Below are 22035 nucleotides of genomic sequence, written 5' to 3'. Positions count from 1 at the left end.
TCCAGCTCACAGATTCTTGAATCTCACTTTGCTACCTTTCCTTTGGGTCATTGAAAGAAATTAAAAGGTAATTCAATGGAGAAAGTCAAAATAAATGTCTGATTTTGTTCATTGCTCTGCCAACCAGAGTGATATGATGTTATTAGAGCTAAATCAGCAATGATTTCAATTATAAATTGTTAATATCCCTTCCAAAAGTGGGAGTTCAGTTGCTTAAGCTTTCTTCATTTTAAATAGCTTACTCAGGGAGCTAACTGTTTCCTAAATCCTCTTTGGCAGTGATGCCCAGGATTCTATAGATTTTATTAAATACATAAATCTTGTGTTTTCTAAAGTACTGCTTTACATGAACAAAGCACCTCAAATTCTTACCCTAATTTTTAAGAGATAAGAACTTTGGGGGATACTAGGGCCATATTGGTTTTATCTTCAAAATTCTAACATTTAAAGGATGGACATAGAAGAATGGCTTTAGAGAGGCCACACCCAGCCACCTAGTTCAGTTCAGTTCAGTGGCTCAGTCATGTCTGACTCTTTAAGACCCCATGGACTGCAGCACACCAGGCTTCCCTGTCCATCACCAACTCCCGGAGCTTGCTCAAACTCATGTCCATTAAGTCAGTGATGCCATCCAGCCATCTGATCCTCTGTTGTCCCCTTCTCCTCCTGCCTCCAATCTGTCCCAGCATCAGGGTCTTTTCTAATGAGTCAGTTCTTCCCATCAGGTGGCCAAAGTATTGGAGTTTCAGCTTCAACATCAATCCTTCCAATGAATATTCAGGACTGATTTCCTTTAGGATGGACTGGTTGGATCTCCTTGTAGTCCAAGGGACTCTCAAGAGTCTTCTCCAACACCACAGTTCAAAGCATCAGTTCTTTGGCACAGCTTTCTTTATGGTCCAACTCTCTCCTCCATACATGACTACTGGAAAAACCATAGCTTTGACTAGATGGACCTTTGTGGGGAATGTAATGTCTCTGCTTTTAAATATGCTGTCTAGGTTGGTCATAACTTTTCTTCCAAGGAGCAAGTGTCTTTTGATTTCATGGCTGCAGTCACCATCTGCAGGGATTTTGAAGCCCAAGAAAATAAAGTTTGCCACTTTTTCCATTGTTCCCCATCTAGCTGCCATGAAGTGATGGGACAGGATGCCATGATCTTCATTTTTTGAATGTTGAGTTTTAAGCCAGCTTTTTCACTCTCTGCTTTCACTTTCATCAAGAGGCTCTTTAGTTTCTCTTCGCTTTCTTCCAAAAAGGTGGTGTCATCTGCATATCTGAGGTTAAGTAATGCCCAAATTCTCTGTTTATAGAGAAAAATCTCAGGGTACCAATCCTATGAGCACCTTCTCCCAGGCTTTCTTATGATAACTCCAAGATATGAAGAAAATTTAGAAATCCCATAAAAGAAGGATTAAACTGATATGGCCTCAGACTCTGGCACTTGACAGAACTAAAATTCCAGCATTCAATAAGCATTAAAAACATTACCTGACAGTTGTCTAGAATTTAAGCTTTACAGAGCACTTTTAAATATACCAGTCATTAAATTTCACAACAATTTGGCAAGAAAGAAATTATCTCCATTTTGTTGATGAGTAATAAGAGCTATTATCTATTTCACACATTTCTTGCCAGGCACCATGCTTAGCACTCCTTTAATCCTCACAATAATCTTATGACGTAGGTGCTATTATTATCCTGGTAATACACAGATTGGAAATTAGGCTCAGAAAAACTAAGGAAATTGCCTAGGGTCAGGCAACTAGAAAGTGGCCAAGTGAAGATTCTCCCTTTTCTAACTCCAAGTTTTTCTGACTCACGGCATTCTAAATCATCAGTTTTCATGCAAGTTAGGCCATGTAACTTTAAACTTATCTGTGTACTACTATGGGGGCTTCCCAGGTGGCTCAGTGGTAAAAAAAAAAAAAAAAAAAAAAATCCACCTGCCAATGCAAAGAGAGGCAGGACACGTGAGTTCTACCCCTGGGTTTGGAAGATCCCCTGGAGAAGGAAATGGCAACCCACTCCAGTATTCTTGCCTGGGAAATCCCATGGGCTGAGGAGCCTGATGTTCTACAGTCCCTGGGATCACAAAGAGTCAAACATGACTGATCTACTGAGCACATGTACTAATTTTCGACAGTGTGAATTAAAAACACACAAAATAGACAGTTTAAAAGAAACTAAGATAAAGATACATGCAAATAGAAGTTCTAGGTTCTCCTTATACCCTAATAGAATGTCTTGTACACCTCAGAATGTAATCTTGATTAATCCACTTTTCTAGATAATTCCTCTATCAAACTGCCAACATCCACTGGATCATCAAAAAAGCAAGAGAGTTTCAGAAAAACATCTATTTCTGCTTTATTGACTATGCCAAAGTCTTCGACTGTGTGGATCACAATAAACTGTGGAAAATTCTGAAGGAGATGGAAATACCAGACCACCTGACCTGCCTCTTGAGAAACCTGTATGCAGGTCAGGAAGCAACAGTTAGAACTGGACATGGAACAACAGACTGGTTCCAAATAGGAAAAGGAGTATGTCAAAGCTGTATATTGTCACCCTGCTTATTTAACTTATATGCAGAGTACATCATGAGAAACGCTGAGCTGGAGGAAGCACAGCTGGAATCAAGATTGCTGGGAGAAATATCAATAACCTCAGATATGCAGATGACACCATCCTTTTGGCAGAAAGCAGAGAGTTAAAGAGCCTCTTCATGAAAGTGAAAGAGGAGAGTGAAAAAGTTGGCTTAAAGCTCAACATTCAGAAAACAAAGATCATGGCATCCGTTCCCATCACTTCTTGGCAAATAGATGGGGAAACAGTGGAAACAGTGGCTGACTTTATTTTGGGGGGCTCCAAAATCACTGAAGATGGTGATTGCAACCATGAAATTAAAAGACGCTTACTCCTTGGAAGGAAAGTTATGATCAACCTAGACAGCATATTAAAGAGCAGAGACATTACTTTGTCAACAAAGGTCCATCTGGTCAAGGCTATGGTTTTTCCAGTGGTCACGTATGGATGTGAGAGTTGGACTATAAAGAAACCTGAGCACAGAAGAATTGATGATTTGAACGATGGTATTTGAGAAGACTCTTGAGAGTCCCTTGGACTGAAAGGAGATCCAACTAGTCCATCCTAAAGGAGATCAGTACTGGGTGTTCTTTGGAAGGACTGATGTTGAAGCTGAAACTCCAATACTTTGGCCACCTGATGTGAAGAGCTGACTCATTTGAAAAGACCCTGATGCTGGGACAGATTGGAGGCAGGAGGAGAAGGGGACAACAGAAAATGAAATGATCGGATGGTGTCACCAACTCAATGAACATGGATTTGGGTAGAATCTGGCAGTTGGTGATGGACAGAGTGGGCTGGCGAGCTGTGGTCCATGGGGTCACAAAGTGTCGGACATGACTGAGTGACTGAACTGAACTGAACTCTATCTGGACTGTGTGGATGAAATAACTAAGGCCCACTGTGTCTTGGTAAGGTGCCCATCAAACAATCCAGGAAAAGACAATCGAGTCTCAACTCTCGTCTTCTAACTCCACATGCCTTCCCAGTCACCCACTGCCTCTTGATCTGCCTCTGACCATGATATTCCGTGATGTGTGCTCAGCTAGAAGCCTACAGTTACCACCTCCCTCACCTTCCCCTCATCCATACATATACACAGAAAAGACCCACCTGTCTCAGAAGAGAACCCTCCTCAGACCCTAAAAAGGGTGAGAGATGTTAGCACTCTAACTACTGTAGTTGTTTGAATGAACCAGGTCAAGTACACTTCAAGCCCATTTCTCTTGATGGAGAATATCTGTTTTTATTACTTGATGCCATGGAGAACTGCCTCTTTGGCATGGTTCCACATAGATTTATTTTGGGGGGGTGGGGAGGAGAACTTGTATATCACGGACTGTAGTCTTATTTGGGGCTGAGCATGCCTCAATTTAATATTCATCACTTTACTTGAGTGCTTTTTGCTAACTTCCAGTGATTCTGTGAGTTCATTTTAATATGAACAATACACACTCTTGCTCTAGCCATCTACACATTCAAAACAATGCAATTGGGCTTAGTTTTGCCGGTGTCCTCAGCATACAAGATCTGTTTTGCCAGAGTTCTCATTGCCAGGTGGCCATAGTGAATTAGTCCCTGGATGTGGAGTGAGATAGAATGAGAAGCCTGAGAAGCCTAGAGTCATGTCTTTTCCCAGAGGGAGTATGAGCCTAAATAAGCTGTGTCTTATCAGCAAGGATCCTGGACAAAAGTCTCCAGGGCTCACCATACAAACTCAGGAGAAGGAATATGAATCCTGAAGCTCAGAACTCTGGAAAGCCAATGAGGGGAGCAGTTGTTTTATCAAGCTTCTCATTCCAAGGACCTCAAACCTTTACCTCTAAGAATCATTAGAAAACTTCCCAGCTTTAGCCATTTTTTAAAAATAACAATCCACTCTCACCAAATTATAATACAAGGCAGATATAACAGAAATACCAGAATGATAATAAAATATGTATGATCCTCCTGATCACCTATTTAAATTCTCTGTAGTACCAACTCTTTGTGCTTTACACACCCCTCAACTGTGGCCCTGATACGATATCTTCACATGCTTCTGTGCTCTTTGGTCTCCAGCTGGAATGTAACCAACTTGACACAGTGCCCTGGTCTGTTGTATCTCCCATTCACAGAACCCGTCTTCAACCTTTAACTGTTAATTGATTTAATGAATAAGCAGAACAATGAACAAACAGGTGCATATCTTGTTCTGTAAATATTTTGCACAAAGACTAATTCTGTTAGATTCTTGCCAAGGGAGAGTTGTTACATTCAAGAAAACCAAAGGTTTGCCTTTCACAAACCAGAGCTCCAGTACTTATGATCCTCCATTCACTTGAGGGCATTAATTTACATATCCACAAAGCCTTGTGGACCCTTGGCTAGAGTTGTCTGGCTGACTGAATTCATAGAATGATTTTCACATGCTTCAGATGTCAAGTCTTCCTAAAAGGAGTGAATTATATCCAGATAATAGACTGTTCTGCACCCAAGAGTCCCAGGATAGTTCCTCAGGAAAAAAATTTTCTATCATGTTTTTTTTAAAAAATTTGATTGGAGTGTAGTTAATTTGCAATGTTATGTTAGTTTCTGCTATCCAGCAAAGAGAATCAGTTATATATATATACATATGTATAACTTATTTTAGATTCTTTTCTCATATGGCAATACAGAGTATTGAGTAGAATTCCCTGTGATATACAGTAGGTTCTTACTAGTTGTATATTTTAAGCAAGCACTTTTAATCCAAGAAACAAAGACTCTCTCATGCTACTTCTAGTAATGGCATGTGTACGGAGGAAGAGTGTGGTGGTTATTGTAATGGCATATATGCAGGAGAATGCAGGGGAACCTGGACAGCTGGCCTCAGGAAAATGGTAGTTCTGGATGAAAGGCAGCTGCAACAGCAAAAAATAGTGGATTCACTCAGGTAGTCTAGCTGCATGCCACACATCTGTTTCTCTTATCTGTGTGTGTGTGCGTGTGTGCATGCATGCTAAGTCACTTCAATCGTGTCTGACTCTTTCGCAACTCCATGGAGCCCATGAGGCTCCTCTGTCCATGGGATTCTCCAGACAAGAATATTGGAGTGGGTTGTCATGCTCTTCTCTAGGGGATCTTCCCAACCCGGGGATCGATACCACGTTTCTTAGGTTTACCTGCATTGGCAGGCAAGTTCTTTACCACTAGCGCTACCTGGGAAGCCAAAGCCCTCTCTTATCTCTACGAACTCTCAATTATAGATATTGATATAAATATGAATATTGAAGCAGGTGTCTTCTGTCTACTTCAGAGCATCTGCTTACTCATTTTTCTGTTACCACATCCCTTTGGCTCACACAGGTCCACAATGACACCCTCCGCCAACCCACCCCAGACTACCTCTACATCACAGTCTTTGTAAGGACACACACAAAGATATAAGGAAAGAGATTTCCCTCTCCTCCTTTTTCTCTGAGCATTTACTGTAGAAAACATCTAATTATAAATGCTTTCTCTTCTCTGAAATGTTTATAAATCCTTTTGAATGCTAGATAGGTTTTAGGTCAGCTTTATTATGATGTATGTCTTTCTTAAAGACCCAGGAGCCATCTTTCTGAAATGCAACCGTCAGAGAAGCTAGTGACCTTGCCTTCTAGTTTCTGCAGCAGGGCAGAAGTTTTCGTTGGGTTGTTGAACTACCTCCAGGCTTGATTTTCCTTTGGATAAAGCCAATTGGCTAACACAGATGGTTGACCCAACTACCAAGTAAAGTTAGAAGGAATTGCGAGTGACAAATGGTGCTGTCAAGTTCTTGTATTGAAGACTAGTGATTGTTTATTTTGAGCACATGCACGTATCTGGTTGTGTCTGCTTGGCTATGTAAAATGGTGGGGTTTCTTTCTGTCTTTGCAGTCTCTGAGCAGATTGCCTGTGGTGCGCATCACCCCCTGGTTTAATGCTTATTCATGAGCAAAAGTTTTTTCTTTCTCTAGCACTTTGTGAAGAAGCTTTCTGGGTCAGGAGAAGATTCTGCTTTTACTTATTCCCTCTCCACCGCCCTCCCAACAAGAAAAAAAAAAACTTTCACTTTATCTCCTAAGGCTTCTTCACTGATTTTTCTTTTTCTTACTCAAACTTCTCGGAGAATGACTATCATTTGGTCAGGTCTCCTTTTGGAGCATGGTGGTCAACCCACGAACTGGCTGTCCATGGATAAAGTGCCTGCCCCTGGTCCAATGAAGCTGAAGATCACCTGTCCTACTGCTGAGGTCTGCTCCATGGCAGAGGTTGTGCTTGGAGGTATCTTTTCTTAGTGGCTGTGTGCCAGCAAATATTTTTGACAGGTACACTGCCTCCTGGCTTATCACCTGAGACTTTCAAACTGGCAATTGGCATTTAAGCCTCAGATAGCTACCCAACTTTTCACAGAGAGAAAGTCCAGTTCAGCTCCAGAACACCAGATTCTACTCATAACCTTGGAGAGTCATCTTGTAACTTAAGGTGCTAGAGGCAGAAAGAGATCGTGGGGATAGGGAGCTGAATATAAGCCTATTTGGAAGAGGTTATTCAGTGAGCACATTGTTTGCTGTGGTGGTGGCTCAGTGGGTAAGAATCCACCTGCAGTGTAGGACATGCAGGAGATGTGAGTTCGATCCCTGGGTCGGGAAGATCCCCTGGAGGAGGGCAGAGCAAACCACTGCAGTATTCTTGCCTAGAGAATGCAATGGACAGAGGAGCCTGACGGGCTACAGTCCATGAAGTCTCAAAGGGTCAGGCATGACTGAAGCGATTGAGCTCTCAGGCATACATATTCAGGGAGCACATTGTTTCTGGTGGCAAGAGTAACAATTTCCATAGGAAAGAGGAACATTGAGTATGATATTCACAAGGAAAGAAAAGATGTGGATTAAGGTAGAGAGAAGAATAGAAAGTGGGAGGAGATATCAACTACAATATGGAGACAAAACAGGAGGACCTGAGCTCAGAGGAGAAACAGAGCAAGAACAGAAGAAAGAGGTTCCTATGGTTTTCACAGTACAACGGGAAGAAGGAGCTTTTGCTGGAGTCAGATACCTGCAGTGATTTTAAGTACTATGAATGATTACTATGCACAGGTTTTAAGAATTTAAATCAGATCATATCATATTTCTTTAGCAGAAAATCCTGCTATTTTTTGATAACACAAATTCTGGGTTGTGTGGCTCCACTGCACAGCTATGACACCCACCAGGCTCTGTGAAGTTTCCCATTTCCTCTGGAAAACATCACACAATTTCATAAACTAACTTTTGTGTTCAGAATGGAGTTTTATTGGTTCTACACACAGTCAGGAAATTATCCCTTTTAGAGTATGGGAAGTCTTGATTACCCCTTCCAAGTTAGATTTTTCCTCCTCTGTGAAACGTTTAATCACTACAGGTATGCCAGGAGTAAGGCAGTACATCCAGAAAGCAAAACATCTCAGGTTTCCCAGACTGAAGTTTCCCAGAAGGCATATCATTTCTTATTTCATCCTGTGAAGAGAAATGGTGGAGAAAGAAAACACATATGGAGACATACTATGTTCCTCGCTCTATGTGGGGTGCTTCATATGAAATAAGACTTCATTGTGTACCAGCAACACTCTTATGATGTAGATAACATTTTAAAAAAGTTACCTGACTCTCAAAGAGACTGAGTAATCTGCCCAAGCACTACCGTGCAAGAAGTGCTGGAGCATGGATCTGAATCCAGCTCGGACTCCAAATCTTTGGTCTTTGTATTATAACTGCTTACTACTATTAGCCTTCAGTTAGGCCTGGGCTAAAAACAAGGCTGAAATGATGCTAAGCTCATGTGATTAATGCAGTTGAACACCCCTTTGCCATAGGGGAGTAATGAATCTTAGAAAGCTCTTCCCCTTACCTAGTACGAGACCCTCAGCTCTAATTTTGTTCCTGTATTGGAGACACTATTTTTTTTTAAACTCCCTTGGAGGTGTTTTCTCTCTCAATTTTCTTTCTTTCTTTCTTTCCTTCCTCTCCCTCCCTCCCACCTCTACTTCCTCTCTTTTTCTTTCTTTCTTTCCTCTCTCTCACCTTCTAGGAGGTGGAGTCAGGGGCACTGACAAGACAATCAATCTTTTACTTAGCTCATAACGTATAGTGAAATAGCATGGGCTTTGGGTTCAGACAGATCTGAGGTTGGGTCCTCCCTGGCCGCTTACTCTCTGGTACCATCGGGCAAAACTCATCTACATAAGGGGAGGGCATACGTTTAGGAGATTTAAGGTGCTGTGAGAAGTAAAGAAGACTGTTTGTCAGATGCCCAACATCGTGCCTGTCATGGGGTTGGTAGCTATTGATTTTAAAGTCTAAAAGCAAGGGCCACACTGGTGTGCCGTGGAGGTTTCTCTGAGAATGTGGCTATTAAGAAGTGAGTGGAAATGAAAAATATGCTCTGGACGTGGTGGCTCAGAATCATGTAGAAGCATGTGTAGTAGTTTATGCATCTATTGCTGAGAGTCTGAGTACTCTGGACACAAAATGAGAGTCCTGTTCAAGTGCCTCTGTGTAGTTGACTCAGCGACTCTAGAAAACCAAACAGAAATAACGCCAGTTCCCTAAAGACCCCCAAACCTCATTTTCTTCTGGAGTAGTTAGCTTTGCACCTTTCTGTGAGGATGATTTGATTTGTGGCTTTCCTAACCAACTCACCTAAGGCTTTATCAGGCTGTCCTACTTATTAAGTTAGAACAAAGAGCTTTTCAGAGGTCAGCCCAGGAAATCTGCTTTGGGGTTCTGGAGGTGCCAGCGACACTAATGGGGAGTAGAGATGATGGGCACTCCTTTTTTGAGACTATGTTTTACCCTCATCAGGATCCTTTGCGCTACCACTTCTTATTTCCTGTTTAAAGTGAAATAAATTAGGAAGAATATAAGTCAGAATGGGGGTGGAGAGCTCTGAGTCTATGAGAAAGGGTGATTTGAGGATTCCTCCTGTGTGTATGTAACCCAGATATGCCTGCTCTCCTTGCGTTTACCCTTGCCCTTGTCCTTTCCAGTATCTGACACACACGAAGCTTTTTAATTTTTTGCCTGTGTTGGGTCTTTTTTGCTATATGCAGGCTTTCTCTAGTTTCAGTGGCAGAGGCTACTCTCTAGTTGTAGTGCGTGGGCTTCTCATTGCGGGGGCTTCTCTTTTTGTGGAACACAGGCTCTAGGGCACCTGGGCTTCAGTAGTTGTGGCTTGAGGACTCTAGAGCTCGGGTTCAGGAGTTGCAGCATACAGGCTTAGATGCCCCAGGGCATGTGAGATCTTCCTGCACCAGGTATCTAATCTGCCTCGCCTGTATTGACAGGCAGATTCCTAGCCACTGGACCTCCAGGGAAGTCCATGCAAAGTTTTAACAGCTGTCCCATCTTGACTGCCCACCTCTCAACTCCACTCCCTAATCTTCAACGTGTTGTCAAGGTATTGGAAATGCTTTATGGAAATCTGAAGGAGGAAACTAAAGGAGGACATTGCACAAAATATTTCACTTCTAGTCTTTATCTAAAGTTGATCTCCACACGGCAGTGGCCACACCTCTCTTTTTTGATCACTCCCTTACTGTTAACATCCCACTTAGTCACCGTAGACCAAAAACTCCTCACACTTTTTCCTCTCCTCTATTTCAAATTCCCCAAATAATGTATCCATCTACAAAAGATCTCTAGCCTGACTTAGCTTATCCTATAAATTGTATTTTCTATTTTGTATTGCTAATATTGGGCTTCCCAGGTGGCACTAGTGGTAAAGAACCCACCTGCCAATGCAGGAGACATAAGAGACACAGGTTCAATGCCTGGGTAGGGAAGATCCCCTGGAGGAGGGCATGGTACCCCACTCCATTATTCTTTCCTGGAGAATCCCCATGGACAGAGGAGCCTGGAGGGCTACCGTCCATAGGGTTGCAAGAGGCAGACACAACTGAAGCAACTTGGTATGAATGCATGCATTGCTAATATTAATCTAAACTTTTTTGGTAATTAATCTTAAGAGAACATAGTTGCTACCAAAAAAATCCAAACCAGTATAAAAGGCTGGAAAAGTCTATTGTCTATTTTAGGAAAATACTTGAAAAATCAAAACTGTTCTGAGTGGCAAATGCACTGTGAAAGGACCATTTCTCAATGAAAGATCAGAACTGAAGGTCTCTAGGGCTGGACCTTGGGATATAAATATTCAAGTGGGGAGAAGCCTAAAGCTGAGGCTAAGGTGTGCATATATTTTAATTTCCAGGACTATCTTAACCAGCTGGGGCTGTTCGAACAAGGTACCACAGACTGGGTGGCTTATAAACCACAGAAATTTACTTAAGCTCTGGAGGCTGGGAGTTGGAGATCAGGGTGCGGGCAGGGTTCTGTTTTGGAGGCAGTGCTTTTCCAGGCTGCAGAGTGCCAGTTTCTCGTATCCTCACAGGGAGGAGAGCAGAGGGGAGAAGCAAGCTCTTAGGAGACTCTCATAAGGGCACTAATCCCATTCAGGAGAGTGGAGTCCCCGTGACCTCATCTAGTTCTAACCGCTTTCCAAAGGCCCCACTTTCTAATACCATTAAGTTGGAGGTAGGGCTTTAAGCTGAGTTTTGGAGAGACACAAAAGTTCAGTTCATAAACAAAGACTGAGATGCTAACAGGTCACATGTGTCAGGTCTCCAGAACATTTTTCTCAACCTGAGAGAGCTGCCAAGCCTGGCAATGGCAACCTTACCTTGACAGACCTCGGGAAAGCCAGCAGTCACTGCCTGAGACAGTGCTGGTGCTGATGGGGAATAGAAGATTGGTATTGCCGCTTAAAGTTGGGACAAGGCTGCTGCCATTCATGCTCCTGAGCTCTCTGTGGGATTAGATAAAGCTGTGTCTTTGCTTAACTTCTTTCTTCGCCCAATCCTGCATCTTTCTACTTTTTTTTTAAAATAGACTCGTTTTGAGAGCACTTCCACAAAAAAATCACTGTGTAAGATTCACCTTCTCAGACTTCTGGGAGATTCAAATAAGACATTTGCAAGGTGCAAGTAGCGAGTAAGGGAATGGAGTGTTCTGCTGGTCAGCGACATCACAACCTCCAAGCCTCTGTGTAGTTGTGGCTTCAACGTTATCTTAATTTTTATATATGGTAGATTACAAAAATGAGCACCACTTGTTCCCCTCACTTCAAGCAGTGGAATCTCTTTGTCTAATCTTTGAGTCTGTATTGGCCATGTGAGTTGATTCTGGCTAATGGGATATTGGAGAAGGAAATGGCAACCCACTCCAGTATTCTTGCCTGGGAAATCCCATGGACAGAGGAGCCTGGTGGGCTACAGTCCATGTGGTTGCAAGAGTCAGACACAACTTAGTGACTAAACTATCACCATTCCCAACAGGATATCAGCAAACATGACACAAAGACCAGAAAAGTATATGCGCATTGAGCTTGCTATTCGGCTGTTCTTAGTTTCCTGGGTTATTATGTGAGTGAGCCTGGGCTATGCAGCTGAGTGATGAGATACATATGTCCTGGTTATGCACGTTTTCCCCAGAAGCAAAGCTTCCTAGCTAACCAGAATTGTACTTTAGATACAGTAGCGAGCCCATCTGAGATCATCAGAAGACTCAAACAACCCAAATTGCTGACCGACAGAATCATGAACTAAATAAATGTCATTTAAACCACAGAATTTTGTTTGTTTTATAGCAAATACTACCTGATATAGTATCATAAACTATGATGGCTCATTCATTTATATGTTTGCTGTTTCAGCAAAAAGAGATGTTTCAGGCTCAAACTGCAGTCCTGCAAATGCATATAGCATAATATAGCCATATAAAAATAAGGACATAAATATATATATATATATATATATATATATATATATATTGCAAAAAAGTCTTTAATGACTTTCTTGAAAGTTAGGTGAATGCTGCAGGTATCTCTAATTTACATTCTGGGTAGGTGATTTATATACTATAATGAAGGGAAAGGTTCTTAACATTTATTGAGAGTCTTTATGTGTTGTGAGTGTTCATACATGCTATCTGATTAATGCTCATAAGGAATGGTTAATGTGCTGTATCTGTTTTTAACAAGAGAGGAAAAAAAAATCATCTAATGCTCAGAGAAGGAATGTAACTTGCCCATGGTTAGTTGGTTAGCAGATGGGTTTGAAGATTAGTTTTCCTGGTTTCAAAGATGCTAAAATCAAGGAATTCCCTGGTGGTCCAGTGGGAGTCCATGTTTTCACTGTCAGGGGCCCAGGTTTGATTCCTGGTGGGGAAACTAAGACACCACAGCCATGCACTGCAGCCAAAAAAATAAAAAGGAATAAGTGTTGTGTTTTTTTTAATAAAAAGATATAACCAGGGAATTTTCTTTAACGGGTTATTTGGAAATCGGAAACCCAGGGCTTCTCATTGCAGGGTATCTTTCAAAACAGTATTACTAAATGAATCTTTGGACCCTATTTGCTACCCTTTCAATGTTGACCTCCATGGCTTATACAGACCGCAGATTTGTAAGTAATTTTCAAGCAATTGTCATTTCCATGTTTGAATTTAGAACAGCTAATTTTACAATTTTCAGAGTAAAGGATAAACCTTTGAAATGTTCAAATAAACCCTTCCAGTCATCTAAAATATCTCCTCATGCATAATATATATTTCACATTCAATACAAATGTTTATTGCGTTTCCCTGCTGGCTCAGACAGTAAAGAATCCGCCTGCAATACAGGAGACCTCAGTTATATCCCTGGGTGGTAAAGATTCCTGGAGAAGGCAATGGCAAACCACTCCAGTATCCTTACCTGGGAAATCCCATGGACAGGGGAGCCTAGTGGGCTACAGTCCATGGGGTCACAAAGAGTGGGACACAACTGAGTAACTAACACTTTACTTTTACTTGCACGTGTCAGCCTTTGCCCTAGGCTCTGGAAAGGCAAGAAAGAGTAAGCATGCGCGGTGGGGCCAAGATGGCAGAGCAAGAGAATGCAGAGTTCCATCTGCTCACAACGAGGGCCTTTCCTAGGCGCTGGCGGGTGAACTCGGACACCTGGGGGATGGGAGGAATCCCCGCAGGGCCAGGTAAGACATGGGAGGGAGGGCGGGGGAAAGGAAAAGTAGAGGCGGCACAAGTGGTTCCTGGGGAGGGGAGAGGCTCCCATACTCCCAAGAGCCCACTCACCAGGAGGAGATTGGCCGGGATGGAGAGGGGCCTTCCGGGGGATGGGGGATTGGAGCGGAACTTGGCCCAGCTGGCTGGGCTCCAGGGTCTAAGACCTACCTAAAAGTGTTGGAGGTCTAATGGGGAGGTGGGGGTGGGCTGCATCTCACCGAAGGGGCAAAGGCACTGATAGAGGAGGCAACAGGGAATCTTTTTATCTTTAAATATTTTTCTTTTTAAAATTATTTTATCTTATTTTTATTTAGTTTTTAATTTGATTTTTATTTTTGAATATTTTTATAAGAAGGTATTTGGAAAGTTAATATTAAATCAAAATTAATAAAACATAAACGGTTTTCCACTCCTCTGGTGTCTAAAGTTTGTCTGTCTTTTTTAAACAGTGTCAATCCTCAAGCATCTTATCAGATAATTAAACCATGAAATGTCAATTCAGTTTAACGAATTTTGATTGTACATCAGTTATATGCAGGATTTTGTGTTGATGCATACTGTATTATTTTTTCTCCCCTCCAGTTTCTGATTGATTGAATCAGACAGTCATGTAATTGTTTTTAAATTTGGTGCTTTCTGTTCTTTTTCACAGAATGTTTATTATTGTCAATAGTATGAACTTAGAAACATTCTGTTTTATAGCTCTCTGTAGATCATCTTTTTATCTATTGATAGTAGAGGTTTCTTATAGATAATGGAGATTTTACCTTCTCAAAACATGTAATTGATGAAGCAAAATACTTTGCAATGTGGTAAGATAATTATGTTTTTAAAAAAGTGACTAGCCCGCTCAGGTGAAGACCAGCAGAGACTAATTCAGTGCCATACTCTGAGTGGCAACAAGATCTCAGTTTGTAAAACTGATTTACTTTATATAGAAAAAGAATAGGTGAATTTCTCCATCAAAGAGTAGTGTACTCAGGTGAAGTAGCCAGTCATAATTCTAAGCTTCACCTATTTGAAAATCTCAAAAGGAATAAGAGGATGAGGAACAGTTTTAGAATGTCTTTTATTCCCTGCTTACTCTGAAAAAAGAATCACCCATAATGGGATATATGAGATGCTACATTCACAGACCTTATAAGGTCTTTATTTGGGGTCAATGGTTAGAGCCAAAAGATTGACATCCCTAGGTATGATCAGGTCCTGAACTGTCTGAACTTCTAGAATTTGAGTACAATATTAGGAAAGCCAACACAAATTAAACATTAACTCTCCATTGAGGTAACTTTGTGTAGCCAACATAAGGAATAAGATTATGGAAGGTTTCAAAAGCTCATTAAAGACATGGAAGAATCTCTAAAATGTTTATCAAAAAAAAAAAAAACCTAAAAAAAAGAAAAAAACCCCTCATTTTCTGAAATCTCCACACCTGTTATTGGGCCTGTCAAAAAGCAGGAGCTCAGTAAACAAGAGCTAAACTGAATGTTATTTATCAGCACTAATAATGACTAATGTAAGATAATTTATAAAACTGTTAATGATGTTATGCCTCAAGTGGTAGCAGTATATGAGTATTGTGGTATATATACTCAAGGAAAATTAAATAATTACATAATTAAATTATGTAATTAAATAATATACAAAGAAAATTAAAGATTGGATATATATATATCCAATTGGATATATATATATCCAACATATATATGTTGGATAACTTTATATATATAATATATATGTATGAAGTATACATGTACACATACATATACTCTTTTAATTTCAATTTTCTTTAATATGTGTATACTATAACTAAGAAAAAACAACTCTGAGAGATACAAGAATTTCTGTCCCTAGGAAAGGTGACTATAGAATAAAATAGGAAAAAATATACAGTACACCACAGTCTATTGAAATGCTTTTACTGTTTCACCTGTCTGATTATTTACTCTATATGGAAACACTTTCCAACTTGAAAGGAATCAGGCACCAATACAAGTATCTTGGTCACTGAAAAAATAGCTTCCAGTAGAAACTGGAATTTTGTTTTGTAAATCAGTGTTTAGTCTTAATGTAGCCAGTAATAATTGTGTGACTTTGAGAAAATCAATTTACTTCTCTGAGTTTCAATATCTTCTTTTGTACAATAAAACATTGTTTTATTGGGGAAATTTTCCCCAGTTGTCCCCCTCAAATGAAAGTCCTAGAAATGTGCTCAATCTGCAAGAACAACTGAACATCCACATTTACTGATCCACTCGTTTACTGACTTGCCATTGATCGTTCATTGAGTCCATGAGCATTTGTTAAAACTTACTCTATTTATTAAAAATATATTTCACTTTAATGTTCTTTCTGACTTCAGAGTATGAAGTACTACTCCCTCTGACATGAGGAAGGGGAATGCTATTTCTCAGTCCTGCCTTTTTCTAGTTTCCTGAATGAAAGCCTTATTTAGAAATGTCAGATGAGTATCAGTGAAGACAGATTCCTAGACTGTCAAAAAGGTTGCTGTCCATACTGTGCAGGACTTTCTAAAGGACTGTGCTATCTCATGCCCTTATTCATCCAGGCCTCTCAATCTGGCTGCAGTACATGGCCTTTTGCAATGACATTCACTGAGTCAATATTTCCTATAGCCACTCTCAACCTTCTTATTCTTTTTAAAAAATTTTTATTGAAGTATAGTTGACTTATAATGTGTTTAATTTCCAATGTAGAGCAAAGTGACTCAGTTATACATATATATATGTGTGTGTGTGTGTGTTTTCATATTCTTCTCCATTATATTTATCCAAGGACACTGGATGTAGTTTCCTGTGTTATACAGTAAGACTTGTTGTTTATCTATTCTATATGTAATAGTTTGCCTCTGCTAATACCAAATCTCCTTCCCCTTGACAAGCACAAGTCTGTTCTAAGTATTCTGTAAGTCTTTTTTTTTTCTATATATGTTTGTCTGTATCGTATTTTAGATTCCACATATATAAGTGATATCATATTGTATTTGTCTTTCTCTTTCTGACTGACTTCACTTAATATAATAATCTTGAGGTCCATCCATCTGCAGCAACAAATGCAGCCATTTGTTGCTGCAGATGGCATTATTTTATTGTTTTTAATGGCTGAGTAGTATTTCTTTGTATATATGTACCACATCTTATTTATCCATTCATCTGTTGATTTAGATTGTTTCCATGTTTTGGCTATAATAATAATGCTGCTATGAACACAGAGGTAAGTATCTTTTGAATTATAGTTTTATCTGGGTGTATGCTTAGGAGTGGGATTGCTAGATCATATGAAAACTTTATTTTTATTTTTAGTTTTTTATGAGCTTTCATACTGTTTTCAATACAGGCTGCACCAACTTACATTCCCAGCAAGAGTGTAGGAGGGTTTCCTTTTCTCCACACCCTCTCCAGTATTTGTTGTTTGTAGATTTTTTAATGATGGCTATTGGATGGCATCACCGACTTGATGGGCATGAGTTTGAGTAGACTCCGGGAGTTTGTGATGGACAGGGAGGCCTGGCCTGCTGTGATTCCTGGGGTTGTAAAGAGTCAGACACGACTGAGCGACTGAACTGTACTGATTCTGACCTGTGTGAGGTGATACCTCACTGTAGTTTTGATTTGCATTTCTCTATTATTTAGTGATGATGAGCGTCTGTTCATGTGCCTATTGGCTGTGTGTATGTCCTCTTTGGAGAAATGTCTATGAAGCCTTATTTTGGCCCCTTTACCTCTCCGACCCTTTGACTTAGCGCTTGGTCGGTGACTGTATTGCTTTCATAATGTGTTTGGTCAGGTTGCTTTGGCTCTGCATGGCCAGCACTTTCATTCACCATTTAGGTCACCAATTTCTTCCTCCACAGTCATGAGTAAGATGCACTCTTGTCTATCCTCATTCTCAGTGTCCCCATTGACAAGGCCTTCCATTGAAAAAGGACTAGAAAAGATCTGATAACTGCCTTTTCACCTTTCTTCCAATTTCCTGCACAGTTTCTTATGATGAGTTTCTGTGGGCACACTGTCGATCTCTGCAGGTGCCTTAGATTTTTCCTTTTGCCCCCTGCCAGGTGGAGTCTACTGAGAAGTTGGAAAAAAGTGGAGAAACTCACATTTATCATGTGCCTACGATACCAGGAACTGATCTAGTTGCTCACTTAATGTCCTCATCAGTTATTTCACAAAGGAAGACTAAAGTTCACAGAAATTTACTTTTCCATAGCTGATAAATGACTAAATTATGATTTGATCCCTGTGCCTATTTCTTTCCATTCCCTCTCAGTGTCTCAGTTGAACATCTATTTAAGGACATATGGCCTAATGTTTAGAGAATCAGATATAATGAAGTTTGAGTTTCAGATTATTTTCCAATACCAATTAATAAATGATAATGAATACTGAACATATTCTTCCCTTTATTCCAAAAATACTTATTGGATAATTCTATGTCAGGCAGTGTTCTAAGCATTTTGGATACATCAATGAAATAAAATGACAAAAGTCCTTGTACAGTTTACATCCTAGTGGGCCAGGGGTAGAAAATAAACAATAAGTACAATAATAAATAAGAAATCTTATAGTATATTCAAAAGTGTAAATAAACTGGAGAAAAGAAATAGAGCAAGATAAGGGGAATCACATGGTATGTGGTTTGGAGGGAGGTTCACATTTTCAAACAGTGGCGATTGAGAGTATGACATTTGAGCTAAGACTTGAAGGAGTCAAGAGAGCAACTGGATGGTAGAAGAATTTCCAAAGACACTTATGTGACTGAAGCAGAGTGAGCAATATTGGAGTCGGGGGAAGGGAAGGAGAGGAATACCAGATGGTACTCAAAGGTTTCTGGAAGGGCTTTTTCTTTATGTTTTTTGAAATAGGGACCCATTGAAGTGTTTGAATAAAAATGTGATTGATTTAAGCTTAAAAGGGAGCTCGGTTGAAAATAGACTGAGATAGCTTAAATGTCTAATTTATCATTGTGCATTTACCATAGTTTATATAGGTTAAGACTGGATCTTACTTAACAAGATCAAAATCATGGCAAATCTTCATTTCATTAGACTAAGAGAAGCCACTGAGAAGAGCTGGCTGCAAGTCAAGCCTACAGTGTTAACAGTAATGAAGTGTTAACAGCCATGGGGTCAAGAAAAGAAAAGCATGGTCTGTGATTGAAGAATCTCAATTTATAACATCAGGCTTATTTCCAAGTTTAATCTCTTTTATGTGCATCTTTCTTTTCTCCATTTTGTAAAAAGATGTCAGTTTCAGAAATTGAATTTTCCCTGAAAGATCTTATTCTCAGGTATACATAAAACTTTAAATTTCAAAGTAAGTGACAAAAAACCACAAGACTTTGGGCACAATTCATATTTTTTTTTCAATTTTTTTGAATATATGCCAGTAGCTACATGAAATTCTTTCAATACCTCTTAATTGATTCTTTCATATTCTGTTTTTCTTCCTTTTTTGCCTAGTTCCCTTAAAGAATCCAGGACAAGATGAATAGAAGAGCTTTCCAAATAAATGTGAGAATATGCCCTGTCATCCTCCTTTGTTTTTATGACTTCTCTCTTCCCCAACTTAGAATTTAGAATGTGAGACAGGAGATATTCCTACTCTCAAATAACCATTTGTATTTTTTCATACCCCTTTCCCTCTCATCTGAAGCTTCAGTTGTATTTATATGTATTAAATATAAATTAAAAACACATTTGCAAAGGACCATTTAAATTCAAAGCACCAGTAACCCTCCCAGACTTCAGACAGTACTACAAAGCTACAGTAATCAAAACAGTGTGGTACTGGCACAAAAACAGACATATGGATAAATGGCAAAGAATAACCTAGAAATAAGCCCACATACTGTGGTTAATTATTCTTTGACAAAGAAAGCAAACATATACAATGGGAGAAAGTTTCTAGCACATAGTATTGGGAAAGCTGGACAGCTACATCAGTGAAGCCGGAACATACCCTCACACCATACACAAAAATAAACTCAACATAGCTTAAAGACTTAAACATAAGACACCATAAAACTCCTAGAAGAGAACACAGGCAAAGCATTCTCTTGACATAAATCATACCAATGTTTTCTTAGGTCAGTCTCCCAAAGCAATAAGAATAATAACAAACAAATGTGACTTAATTAAAATTACAAACTTTAACATAGCAAAGAAAACCATAAGCAAGATGAAAAGACAACCGTCAGAATGAGAGAAAATATTTGCAAATGAGGAAACCAACAAGGTCTTAATTTCCAAGATATACAAAGAGCTCATATAGCTCAACAACAAAATCAAGCAATCCAATCAAAAAATGGGCAGAAGTCTTAAACAGACATTTCTCCAAAGGAGACATACAAATGGCCAATAAGCATTTTAAAAGATGCTAATTATTAGAGAGATACAGATCAGAACTACAATGAAGTACCACTTCACACAGGTCAGAATAGCCACTACTTTTTTTTTTCCATTTATTTTTATTAGTTGGAGGCTAATGAATAGCCACTATTAAAAAGTCTGCAAATAATGAATGCTGAAGAGGGTGTGGAGAAAAGGGAATCATTCTACACTGTTGATGGGAATGTTGGTGAAGGCAATATGGAAAACAGAATGGAGGTTCCTTGGAAAACTAAAGATCCACTTACAATAAGATCCAGCAATTCATTCCAGACAAAGCTGTTACTGAAAAAGTTATATGCATCCCAATGTTCATAGCAGCACTGTTTACAATAACCAAGACATGGAAACAACCTAAATGTCCATTAAAAGATAAATAGATGAAGATGTGGTGCATATATACAATAGAATATTACTCAGTCATAAAAAGAATGAAATGATGCCGTTTGCAGCAACATGGATGCAACTGTAGATGATCATACTAAGTGAAGTCAGAAAGAGAAAGATGCACCATATGGTATCACTTACATATAGAATCTAAAATATGACACAAATGAACCTATCTATGATGTAGAAACAGATTTACAGACATAGACAACAGACCTGTGGTTGCCAAGGGAAAGAGGAGAGTGGTGGAGGGCTGGATTGGGAGTTTGGGGTTAGTAGATGCAAACTATTTCATATAGAATGTATGGCAAAACCCACCCCAATTGTAAAGTAATTAGCCTCCAATTATAATAAATGAATTTTTTAAAAGAAGAGTGGATGGACAACAAGTTCCTTCTGTATAGCACAGGGAACTATGTTCAATGTCCTGGGATAAACCATAATGGAAAAGAATATAAAAAAGAGAAAAAATTCAAAGCCCCAGGCTGGAAATTGAAATATGAACATGGGCTGACAAACCCTCTGAGCTCCAGCAATGCAAAAGCTAGTGACTTTCATTCCAGTGGAAACTTTGTTATGGGACCATTATTAAAAGCATTTTCTAAAAATTAACTGATTACGACTGAGACCATGAAGAACTCTTCTGCCTGTACTAGTATTAAGGAGTGGGTCACACGAGATGTTAGAGATTCTTGCTAGCTACTTTATAGCCCAGTCGCCTTACACTCTTGATGACCTTCCTTGCTTATTCTGGTCTAGTAAAATCATTATTGGAATTGTGTTAGAGTGAAACCAACATCTGCCTCTGAGCAGCAGCTGTGCCAGGGAATATCTTTGCAAACCTCTTCAAGGGCCTTTTTGTCAAAAAAGAAATGTGCATTCTCATTGTGGGCCTAGATGCTGTGGGAAAGACCCTTACCCTGTACAAAGTGAAGCTGGGTGAAATCGTGATCACTATAGGCTTCATCATGGAGACGGTGGAATACAAGAACATCAGTTTCACTCTATGGGACATGGGTGGCCAGGACAAGATCCAGTATCTATGGTGCCACTACTTTCAGATCACAAAAGGTCTCATCTTGTGGTTGACAGCAATGACCGTGTGTGAATGAGGCCTGTGAGGTGCACGTGAGGATGCTGGCAGAAGATGAACCCTGGGACGTCTTTTCTGCTCGTGTTTGCTAATAGGACCTCCCCAATGCCATGAATGCAGCTGAGATCACAGACAAGCTGGGTCTACACTCTGCACCACGGGAACTGGTACATTCAGGCCAGCTGTGCCACCAGTGGAGATGGGCTCTATGAGGGACCTGACTGGCTGTCCAATTAGCTCTGGAACCAGAAATGAGCTGTACTCTTTGCTCCTTCCCTCTCCCCCCTTCTTCCTATCCCTGTGGTGTGAGTGCCAGAAGCTCTCTGCATGATCAGTCACTGTGTGCTTCACCATGCTATAAATGTGCAGATGCAACCTGCAACTGGATTTTTATTTAATGTAAACAGTTTTTGTTTCCAATGAGGCAGTTTCTGGTACTCTTATGCAATATTACTCTTTTTTTTATTTTAACTGTAAAA

General features: G+C 39.9%; 1 pseudogene; it reads left to right on the top strand.

Moving 5' to 3' along the window:
- The first annotated feature begins 13506 nt into the window (after nucleotides 1-13506).
- Nucleotides 13507-21793, top strand: LOC110125254 (ADP-ribosylation factor 1 pseudogene; annotated as a pseudogene).
- Nucleotides 21794-22035: the final 242 nt, after the last annotated feature.

The sequence above is a fragment of the Odocoileus virginianus genome, chromosome 11 (assembly GCF_023699985.2).
Source record: "Odocoileus virginianus isolate 20LAN1187 ecotype Illinois chromosome 11, Ovbor_1.2, whole genome shotgun sequence".
NCBI lineage: Eukaryota > Metazoa > Chordata > Mammalia > Artiodactyla > Cervidae > Odocoileus > Odocoileus virginianus.
Note: the sequence above shows the minus strand (reverse complement) of the source record. Positions and strands in the feature narration are given on the sequence as shown.